Source organism: Leucoraja erinacea, chromosome 21 (assembly GCF_028641065.1).
Source record: "Leucoraja erinacea ecotype New England chromosome 21, Leri_hhj_1, whole genome shotgun sequence".
In the NCBI taxonomy this organism is placed as follows: Eukaryota; Metazoa; Chordata; class Chondrichthyes; order Rajiformes; family Rajidae; genus Leucoraja; species Leucoraja erinaceus.
This window is the reverse complement of record NC_073397.1, coordinates 38,277,533-38,290,038: the sequence shown is the minus strand read 5'-3', so window position 1 is coordinate 38,290,038 and position 12,506 is coordinate 38,277,533.

The window sequence follows — 12,506 nt, the reverse complement described above, 5'->3', positions numbered from 1 at the left end:
TTGGGGCTAGCGAAATCAAGGGATATGGGGAAAAAAAACAGGAAAGAGGTACTGATTATTAATGAGCAGCCATGATCATATTGAATGGCAGTGCTGACTCAAAGGGCCGAATGGCCTATTCCTGCACCTATTTTCAATGTTTCTATGCTTGAGTATAAGGCAATAAAACTCAGCCACTTGATTTTGAAACATTAATGCATGGTGGAGGTATAATGTAGTCATAGAGTGATACGGTGTGAAAACAGGCCCTTCGGCACAACTTGCCCACACCCGCCAACATGTCCCAGCTACACTACCTGCTTTTGGTCCATATCCCTCCAAACCTGTCCTATCCATGTACTGTTTCTTAAATGTTGGGATAGTCCCCGCCTCAACAACCTCCTCTGGCAGCTTGTTCCATACACCCACCCTTTGTGTGGAAAAAGTTACCCCTTAAAAAGTTAACTGAAAAATACTTCAAACAAAAAACATTGAAATCATACTTCTACAATGCACCAAAACATGATTTTAATACATCAAATTTCAAAAAGTCCCTACCGTGGGGGGGGGGGGGGGAATACCCCTCTCCCACACCCTCTCCCCACTCAGTTGCTCCACCCCCTCGCCGGGTACCCCCAAGGCCAGTGATCGCTCAGCCTCCCCACTTTCAAAAACGCTCTGTGGCCCTTTGTGCAGACAGAGCACTGCCAGATGTGAGCGGGGAACTTCAATGTAAAAGTAATTCGGAATGGGGAGCATTGGAACAAAATATTTCCCTCGGTACATATTAACAGTAATACAGTATAATAATTAATGCATGTTGGTAGGTGCAATCAAAACAAAGATCTTTTTAGCTGAAGAAGGGTTTCGGCCCGAAACATTGCCTATTTCCTTCGCTCCATAGATGCTGCTGCACCCGCTGAGTTTCTCCAGCTTTTTTGTGTACCTTCCTTCTTAAACATCTTTTTATCATTGTTGTGTTATGAATACCACAGAAAATATTATGTACTCTCAAGATCACATTTAATAGAATAATATTGCTTAAATATATAGTTATTGGACTTTGCATTTTGGAAAAGTCCCAGCTGAGAGGAAGACAGCAAAATACTGAAAATATTGGGGGTGAAAATTATTTCAGAGGACAGTTTGTTAGGAAAATGAAGGAAATGGTAACAGAATACATACAGCTGAGTGAGTATAATTTTATGGATGAGAAATTGTGTTCAACCAATTGATGACTTATTTGACAAAGTAACTAGCATGTGAGATAACAAGGAAGCTAATGGATGTGGCAAATTTTGTGAAGTGCCCCATAAAAGATTACCGCATTAGATAAGGACCTGTGGACTTGAACGTAATAGGTTAAGTCCAGGGGGTCAAATATGGGGCTTTATGTGTGGGCCAGATATATTGTCAATGCAGAGGGGCTAGGAGCAACGCCATGTGTGCATCCAGAGTCAAGGTCTGGAATAGTGCTAGGTGTGCAGTCAAAGCTGGGACAATGGGAGTGTTCAGCACTGGGAACCCAAGGGGGTAAGCAGCTATGATCAGGGTAGTATAGGGGGCCAGGTGTAAGGCTGGACTCGGGGTCAGGAATGAGAGAAGGTGTGCAACTGGAGTCAGGGTCAGGAGTAGTACCAGGTGTGCAGTGAGACCCAGGTTGGTCAACATGGGCCAAGTGTTTGATAATAATCTCATTTCCATACCTGAATATACTAAGATCATTCATGTGCTGCACCTGTTGATCAGGCTTTACTATGGAATGTAATTAGGAATGTAATTTAGCCTAACCTTATTCATAGCGAATCCAATTTAAAGCATAAATATTGCATTCAAGTGTAAGTTAAAAGACTCGCGATAGTATGCACCAGATTGCACAATTTCAAGCAGAAAAATGCAAAAGCTCCATACCAATGGGAGGGAGGACACCTCCCTCCCATGACTTCCCCCTCCCCTCGGTCGCTACGCTCCCTCGGGCTTGGTCTCTCGCAATTTCTCACTCCCAACTCTCACCCAATGTTGCAGCCCTGCTAATCCTAACCCTAGCTCTACATTTGTTATTTATCATTTTTATTTACGCAGTTCACATCATAACTTTATAAAGATAAATCAATTGTAAAACAAAATTATCAGCAAGGTTAGCATTACCTTTATTCCTTGGAAACCTTGCTATTGTTTTGATGTAATGAGGAGGCAGCCATGATCCCAGGGCCCTCGCTGCCTAGCGGCCATGAAACAAAGAGTGGGATTGGTCAATTGGCGTCCAACCTCAATGTCAAACATGCTTTGTATGGACCTCGGTATGTGCAGGTTTGGGTCTTGACGAGTTTCAGGCAAAGAGGAAATGACCAAAGATCATAGAGCAGATGACCAAAGATCATAGATCATTTTTACTAGAATGTTGCCTGGGTTTCAACAACTAAGTTACAGAGAAAGGTTGAATAAGTTAGGTCTTTATTCTCTGGAGCGCAGAAGGTTAAGGGGGGACTTGATAGAGGTCTTTAAAATGATGAGAGGGATAGACAGAGTTGATGTGGATCAGCTTTTCCCTTTGAGAATAGGGAAGATTCAAACAAGAGGACATGACTTCAGAATTAAGGGACAGAAGTTTAGGGGTAACATGAGGGGGAACTTCTTTACTCAGAGAGTGGTAGCAGTGTGGAATGAGCTTTCAGTGGAAGTGGTGGAGGCAGGTTCGTTGGTATCATTTAAAAATAAATTGGATAGGCATATGGATGAGAAGGGAATGGAGGGTTATGGTATGAGTGCAGGCAGGTGGGACTAAGGGAAAAAAGTTGTAGAGCCGAGATGGCCTGTTTCCGTGCTGTAATTGGTATATGGTTATATAGATGACCAAAGATCATAGAGCAGATGACCAAAGAGGAGATGACCAAAGATCAAAGAGGAGATGACCAAAGATCAAAGAGGAGATGACCAAAGATCATAGAGCAGATGACAGTCTGGAGAAGAGTCTCCACCCGAAACGTCGCCTATTTCCTTCGCTCCATAGATCTGCCTCACCCGCTGAGTTTCTCCAGCATTTTTGTCTACCTTCGATTTTCCAGCATCTGCAGTTCCTTCTTAAACATAGAGCATATGATCTTTGGTTTCAGGTATGATTTATAATATTTTCACACAATATGTTAAAAATTCAGGCCATGCCGTGATTTGGGTCACGAACTTGACCGAAAAAGTTGCTCGGCTCACAGCCTGACACCGTCCAACAATGTCCCATCTACACCAGTCCCACCTGCCTAACTTGTCCTATCCATACACTTCTCCAAATACTTCACATTTCCCAGCAAGTGGACATTGCACCAATATTCCAAATTCGGCCAGACATAACGGTCGCTTTTGAAGATGCCACATTTTTACAGAGCAATATTCGCAATAAATCAAACCACACCTGTGCGAAAAATGACGCCTCGAGGACCGGCCAGGAAGTTTCAACAGCGTTTGTGGCGGTGGCTAGGCCGGGCTGACAGCTACGCAAGGCCGAGGCAGAAGGCCCGTGCCGGGGGGGGGGGGGTGACGGGAGTAACGGGGTGGGGGGGGGGGTAACGGGGTGAGGGGGGTAACGGGGTGGGGGGGGGGGTGTGACGGGGGGGGGGGGGGGGTAACGGGGGGGAGGGGGGGGTAACGGGGGGGGGGGGGGTAACGGGGTGAGGGGGGGGGGTAACGGGTGAGGGGGGTAACGGGGTGAGGGGGGGGGTAACGGGGTGAGGGGGGGGGTGAGGGGGGTAACGGGGTGAGGGGGGGGGGGTAAAGGGGTGAGGGGGGGGGTAACGGGGTGAGGGGGGAACGGGGTGAGGGGGGGGGTAACGGGGTGAGGGGGGGGTAACGGGGGGGGGGGGGGGGGGTAACGGGGGTGAGGGGGGGGTAACGGGGTGAGGGGGGGTTAACGGGGGGGGGTGGGGGGGGGGGTGAACGGGGTGAGGGGGGTAACGGGGGGGGGGGGGTAAACGGGGTGGGGGGGGGGTAACGGGGTGAGGGGGGTAACGGGGGTGAGGGGGGTAACGGGGTGAGGGGGGGGGGGTGGGGGGGGGGTAACGGGGTGGGGGGGGGGGGGGGGGTGAGGGGGGGAGGGGGGGGGGGGGGGGGGGGGGGGGGGGTGGGGGAGGGGGGAGGGGGGGGGGGGGGGGGGGGAGGGGGGGGTTGAGGGGGGGGGGGGGGGGGTGGGGGGGGGAGGGTGAGGGGTGATGAGGAGGCGCGGGCTCTGCTCCAAGTCGCCGACAGAGCGAGCGGGAGACGAGACGAGGCCGCTGCCCGGACCAGCGCCAGCTGAGTCATCGAGCTGATCTTATGCAAGGAGGACCAACAATGAATGTGACACGGACCGTTATTTGGATGTGAAGGAGCTGCTGTCCTGACCTCTCTGACCTCACTGACCAGCTGTCAGGAGGAACTCGGCAGGTGAGGTAGCACCAATTTGTGCATGTTAGATCCACAGTACATTTGACACTAGACTGCCTGCCTTTCGACAGCTACACCAGGACTTGAATGTGCTCTCATTTCTGCAAATCACTGTCTGATCACCTTTTTTTAGTTGCAGTCAGTGGCGGACTGGCCAGGGTGTCAGCTTGCCCGATGGCAAGTGGGCCCCCTTTGTCTCCTGGCAACCAATATGTTTTAGACCCAGTCCGCCACTGGTTGCAGTACCAAACCTATCTCCAGCATACGCTTTATGACTGTTCATGTTTTCAATATTGCCTTGGTCATAACATCTGAGAATGGTGCAGCACAGAAGGAACATTTATCCAACACATTCATGCCAGCTCTTTATCACAATTCTCTACTCCTCTGGGATATTTATTAATACTATTTATCCAATCCCCTTTGGAAAGTTGTTATTAAATCTGCTTCCACCACCTTTCCAGGACATGCATTCATAATGTTAATAGCACACCAAGGTTTTACCAATTGTTATAGACCCATGTCTTCTGGTTTCCGACCCTTCTTCCATTGGGAAGAAGTAATTCTGTCAAAAGCCTTCATGATTTTGAATACCTCTTAAATCTCCATTTGATTTTCTCCAATTACTAACCAGCACTATATATCTCCAGTAACTAACTCCTATCACTTCTTCCTAGTATCATCCTGGCTATTCTCTTCTGCAACAAAACCAAGGCACAATACACCTGTTACAAAAGTCCCCTCACCTCAATGACAAGCATTAGACCTATCACCTGTAGTTTTGTTATTTAGTACCAAGTATTTATACTGTCCACTCTTACCAAATCTGTGGTTATATTATCTAGCTTAATGCAAGATTATATTACTCGTAGAAACAGAAGCATAGATTCTCACCAATCTGAGTTAGGTTTCATCTCCAGCCAGTGGATGAAATATCTGTTTGTATCCAGGAGTATGATGATGCAAATGTTTTGATGCAAGCTGTATCCAGTTTACATGATTTATTGCACATGCACAATAATGACCAAGAACACCACAGGTACCTAAAAACAGATGTAGTTACAGTAAATGCCATCTCTCCTACAAAAAGGTGGCAGTCATAGAGCTGTTTAGTATGGAAACAACCCTTTCGGCCCACTTTGTCCATGCCAACCAAGGTGAGATACTGGGCTAGCGGCATCATCCTCCAAACCTTTCCTATCTATCTGTGCACGAAGGAACTGTAGGTGCTGATTTAAACCAAAGATAGACACAAAAAGCTGGAGTAACTCAGCAGGTCAGATAACATCTCTGGAGAAAAGGAATAGGTGACGCTTCGGGTCGAGACCCTTTTTCAGACTGAAGGATCTCGACCGAAATGTCACCTATTCCTTTTCTCCAGAGATAGAAACATAGGCAATAGGTGCAGGAGTAAGCCATTCAGCCCATCGAGCCAGCAACACCATTCAATATGATCATGGCTGATCATCCAAAATCAGTACCTCGTTCATCAAACTCTCTCTTGAACACATCCAGTGAATTGGCCTCCACTGCCTTTAGTAGAGAATTCCACAGATTCACAATTCCTTGGATGAAAAAGTTTTTAAATCTCAGTCCTAAATGGCCTACCCCTTATTCTTAAACTGTGACCCCTGCTTCTGGACTCCCCCAACATCGGGAACATTTTTCCTGCATCTATCCTGTTCAATCCCTTAAGTATTTTATATATTTCTATAATATTCCCTCTCATCCTAAATTCCAGTGAATATAAGCCCAGTCGACCCATTCTGTCATCATACATCTGTCCCGCCATCCCAGGAATTGCCTGGTGAACCTACGCTGCACTCCCTCAATCGCAAGAATGTCCTTCCACAAATTAGGAGACCAAAACTGTACGTAATACTCCAGGTGTGGTCTCACCAGGGCCCTGTGCAAAAGGACCTCCTTGCTCCTATATTCAAATCTTCTCGCTATGAAGGTCAATATGTAATTTGCTTTCTTCACTGCCTGCTGTACCTGCAAGATTACTTTCAGTGACTGATGTACAAGGACACCCAGGTCTCGTTGCATCTCTCATGCTGTCTGACCCGCTGATTTACTCCAGCTTGTGTTTGTCTTGTATCTATATTATCTGTCCAGATGTCTTTTTAAAAGTTGCAATTGTATCCACTCCTGCAACTTCCTCTGACTGCTCATCCCAGATACAGATCACTCTCTGAATGAGAAAGTTGCCTCTAGTCACTCATCCCTTTCATCTTAAGCCCATGCCCTCTAGTTTTTGAATCCTCTACCCTGGGAAAAACGCTGATTTTTATCTTACCCATGCCGCTCATGATTTTGTACACCTCAATGTCACCCATGAGCTTCTAACAATTCAAATAAGAAGTCTCGGCCTATCTAATATTTCCTCATAATTCAAGCCCATAATCCTGGCTAATATTCTGGTAAACTCTTTAGCACTCTTTCTAACTTAATGACATCCATCCTGTAGCTGGGCATGCAGAACTGAACACAATACTCCAGGTGTGGTACCACCAATGACTTGTACAGTTGCATCATGTCCCAACTTTTGGACTGAACATTCTTCCCTATTATGGCAAGCATGGGGCAAAGGCCATTACTTGCACTCTGTCCACCTGACTTGCCAGTTTTAGGGACGTATGCACCTGTACTACCAGACTGTCCATGGTTTGTCACCTCACACATCAGAATTAAATTCCATTTTACATTCTTTGGACCACCTTCCTAACTGATCCAGGTCTTGTAAATTTAGGTACCAGCCCGTCTACTACACCACAATGATTGTCATCTGAAAAGTTACTATCAATGCTAACTACATTGCTGTCTGTTATATACATTCACCATTTGGATGACAATGGACGCAACACAACCCCTGTGGCACACCATTGGTCACAGGCCTCAAACCAGAAAAACAAATTGCCACAACTATCCTTTCACTCCTTCCACCAAGCCAACGTTGGATCTGATTGGGGAGCTCACCCTGGTTTCCGTAGGATCCAAACTTCGAGACTAGTCTTACCATGCAAAATTTGAAAACACCTCTGTAACAAGAATTGTTTTTTAGCATGATAAATTACATAATAAACAAAAAGTTGTATTCCCCCCCCCATAGATTTGACAACTGGTATGTGTAGACTTAAAATCAATGCCACACGGGCAAAATAGCAGGAAAAAAAGCCAATATGGAGTTTGACGTACTATACCAGATTACGAAGTAATATACCTGAGCTGCCAGAGGATGTATTGGAGGCAGGCACAATATATTTGAACAGGTACAAATACAGGCCAATTGGACCAGATTAGATGAACATCTTGGTTAGCATGGTTAGGTTGGGCCAAAAGGCCTGTTTATATGCTGTACAACTCATAACACCAAATTCTGCAACAGATTGCAAGCTGAAAGTCTATTATATCTTTGAGATGGACAGGGCAGGGCAACAGAAACATAATCGCCCCACAACTTGCAAATGGATAAGCCAGTAATTAACACTGGCCTGAAGGCATCATACATGTTAGACAGCAAGAAAAGGCAGAGTATAGGTGCAGTGTTGAATCAGATAAACTGGATTGTTATACCCACATGGTTGAACTTTCAACTACATTATCAGGCACAAACCTGTTCCATCTGACATTGTTCCTTGGTTCTCTAATAAACTAAATAACAAGATCACTGCTGTAACCAATATGTCGAGTTATCTTGAGTAAAAAATGTTACTTACTCCATTTCACTCGCCAGTTCGAGCATGTGAAACAGTCTGTTTCTCTCTTCTGTTCAAACTAACGACCATACAAATTATTCATTAAACCTGATCGTTTTCCAACTAGCAAAGGAAGCCAAAATGCCACAATAAAAGTTTCATCAACAATGGTGGTGCAAAGCTGTGGTGGACCACATACATTGCATCTTCCACTTTCAGAGGAGGGGTGGACATATGGAACGAGTTGCAATATATAGTTGAGGCACATAAAAAGGCCATTTGGACGGGTAATATTTAGAGCGGTTTGGGGCCAGACGGGTAAGTGGGACTACTGTAGATGGGGCATTTTATTGGCATGTATAAGCTGGGCTGAAGGTCCTGTTTCTGTGCCGTAGGTCTCTATACATGTATCTAGTATCAAACGACAATGGAGGGGAGGGTAAAGCTCCATGATAAGTATTGTGTAGGAAAGAACTACAGATGCTGGTTTAAATCAAAGGTAGACACGAAATGCTGGAGTAAGTCAGCGGGTCAGGCAACATCTTTGGAGAGACTGATCTGAAGGGGCTCGGCCCATTCCTTCTCTCCAGAGATGCTCCATGATAAGTATCATCATGTGCATACCTTAATGTATTGCATATAAGTGCAAATTCCTCCATTCAGGGACACAGCACGGCAAAGACACGATCATCTAATCATAACCATTGGTATTCAGCACTGAATAAAGAAAATTGTCGCAAGATGGCCGAGGGACAATTAGAGGGGATGTTGAAGTGAAAGATGGTGGGGGTGAGGTAGATAAATGAGTAATGGTAAGGATTTGCAGTTTGTATGAAGGTGGTTAAAGATTATGCATTTTAGCTTGTGGAAAACGATGCTAATCCACAATTACACGACCAAGATAGGAATCCAACATCATAGAGAAGGTCAGCAGAGAGAAGATTGCATGCATATAAAACCTGCAGATGCCTACATGCCAAATAAAAGGACACACGACAAAACAGTTACAGTTTGCAAGAACCTGCCGCCTGGGACAAACCAAATGGAAACAAAGTTTAGAATGTACGTCACAGACAAAAGGAAATACAAGGAATTAGGAAAATACAGATTATATGGAGAGAGAAGATACACAAATTTTATTTTTGCTCATGAACAATGCTACATAAGTAGTTATATATATATATATATATATATATATATATATATATATAAAATACTTCCTTTAATGTTTCATGTATTGTGGGTACATAACAAAACAGATTAAAAAAATAGTAATATGTGAAAATAAAATTGGTGTACAACTAATTAAAAAAATAGTAGTTTTTTTTAAACCAAATAAATTGTTCATGTTTTTACTGTTGAGAATGGATCACCAGGAATTCAGTTCTGAAGATGGTGGCCCATTGTCAGATATCACATCGCTGATGTTAAAAACTATAACTCATTCACTGTACTCGGTTTAATTCCCAACTCAACCAAGCAAGTGATTCCCTATGGGAATTGCTGGTAAAGAACAATGGTGAAAACTATTAAGGGACACTAATAATTTATCACAGCAGAAGCATTTTTTGTAATCACTAACCACTGGAAGTTCATATCTAATGTATAGTCAATTCAATTGGTTTCCAAGCACAACAATGGCTTCTAATTTAATAAAAAATGTGCAAGAGCAGTATCTAATCAAAGCTCTAATCAAAGTGCATGAGCTCCAACAGAAAGTTTATGGGGAAAAACTGTATGCACAGAGCAATATCTCCATAATCTATTGAGTTCCCACCACATGACTGTTTTGAACAGTTATTTCTGCATGCAGACAAGATACTCTCATCTTTACTTGCCCACATTAAAATATAGAAAGTCACTCGAGCCTGACTGCTGGAGAATATGTAAAAGGACAATGAATCTAACAAAATATTAACACAACAAAACCAAAATGTAGCCTTGACAAAAAACAAGTTTCTGCAGAGCACAGATCCATAGTAATTTCACCATGATACAAGCTTCTTACTACTTAGATGTTAGAATATGCAAAATACTACCTTTCCCAGGCACTGAATGTTTCATGCTCCAATTGTTTGAAGTACAATGAAATGTTGTGAAATATTCAATACTGAAATATTAGTGTGCTGCAAACTGGTCCTTAAATGTAATACACAATATTTTATCAACAATATTAACAAACACCTCAAAAAAGAACAATTTAGAGCGATCCATCAGTTAGCCCTTATACTTATTATTAAGTCTTTTAATGTGCATCTTGGAAATTCACAGCATGATGCTCTAAAAAAGTTGTGAACTGCCTCAGTTCATCACTATGAATTTAACTGCAGTACAAAGATTGTCATGCTAAAATAAAGTGCTTATGCTGAATGTACTGTAATCTGAAATAAATATTGCAAAAAAGTACAGATAATTTGGATGCCTTTCTGGCACAGAAAATAATAACGGCAATGAAGTCTTGAAATAGTCGAAGTAGTATCTTTATATTCCTATTTATATTCTACTATCCTGATTCAAGGCACTTTAGCCCTTCATCTGGACTTATTTCGTAGGGTGCTACACGCCACCTGGTTTACCACTCATGCAGCATATGTCTGCCTGTTGACGGTGGGGTTTAAAACATGAGGGGCAACAAGGAAAAGGTTATATAGCAAATTAATTTCCTTTTTTTTCTTGCCATACTTATAGCAATGCCAATAGTCAAACAATCACAATGATGAAATAATCTCTTTAAGAATGTTTTAAAAAAAAAGGTTCCTATGCAAAACAAAAATTAAATAACTTTACAAAATAAATTGAAATCATAAATATCATTAATTCTCCATCCCCTAAAAAACAGTTGACAAATAGTCACTACATTGCAGATGTGAGCAATTATCTCTATATGTTGCATAGCTTTACAGGATTTGTACTTTTCCTTTGTTTGTCTACAATAACTGTATTTCCGTGTGATAAATACAACTTCTGCAACTTTTTGGTGCCATATTCATACATGTTGTTGCCTTGGGAAATGGAAGACGGTCTTCATTAAGCCAGATGCATCACCTGGTCAGATGTAGCACCTTGTACTTTATCTCAACAACAGAATCTCAACCCTACGGAGGCAGCAACTTCATCAGTGGTTATCATTTTTATTCTCATTACCAGAGTACCACAGTTGCTAACTAGAGAATTGTAAATCATTTCTCATACATTCTTTTACATTATGGGGATATTAAATTTGCACTAATTTAGTTCTTGCCCTTGAAGATTTTCATACTGCTGTGAACTCCAAGCATTTCCTTTGCAATCCTTAGTTAAATTACAGGGTTATCCTGTGCAGAAGTAAACTGATCAGATCTAGTGTCATAAAAAGTGTCAAGTAACCATTTACAATGAGCAGTCTTATATGAAAAGTTAATTTCAGGTAACATTTGCCCAAGTTGCAAGTTTTGTTCCAAATCAGATTGAAATTAGTCATTCCCAATGCCAATGGTATTATTAAAGATTATATCACAAAGTGTATCACATTTTTACATTGAATACAATTAAAGACCAAAAAAACCCCAACTAATTTATAGCGAGGTAAAATAGGAATGATTTATGTTTCATCTTTTTCAGCTATAAACCAGGTATTCTTGAAAAGTGAGGCTTTAAATTGATGCATCACTCTTTTGGTATTATTTAATTTCAGTAAAATATCAGGTTTTTGGTTTCTGCTGCACATATAACCTCATACAGCTTGGGTTTACATATGTTTAGATTTTGCATTTAGTCAAGCTGTTCGAAAGCAGAACTGAGGAATGTGGTTCAGGATCTTTGCAACTGCTGTCTTGAGGTTAAAACATAAAATTGTTCACAGGCCCAGGAGTCAAAGAATTAGGAGCATTCAGGGGAATTTAAAACATAAAAATCTGTGATAATATAGTTTCTTTTTTTAGTTTAGAGATAGAGCACAGAAACAGGCCCTTCGGCCCACCGACCAGCAATCCCCACACATTAACATAAGCCTACACACACTAGGGACAATTTTACACTTAAACCAAGTATACAAACCCAAACCAATTAACCTACAAACCTGTACGCCTTTGGAGTATGGGAGGAAACTGAAGATCTTGGAGAAAATCCACGCAGTCACGGGGATAACGTAAACTCCGTACAGACAGCACCCGTAGTCAGGATTGAACCTGGGTCTCAGGTGCTGGAAGCATTGTAAGGCAGCAACACTACCGCTGTGCCACTGTGCCGTAATATAATATATTCTAAGACATAATTTATCTTACAAGTTTCTCTTATGGGAGTGACAGTACTAGCACAAGAAACTAAAGCTAGAAGGCAGCTTTATCTCCAGACATCCCTGTATGGAAAATGTTGTGTTTGTTTGATTGGAGTCCACTGACAAGGACAGTTTGAGGATAAGAAACCTCATCACTTCGT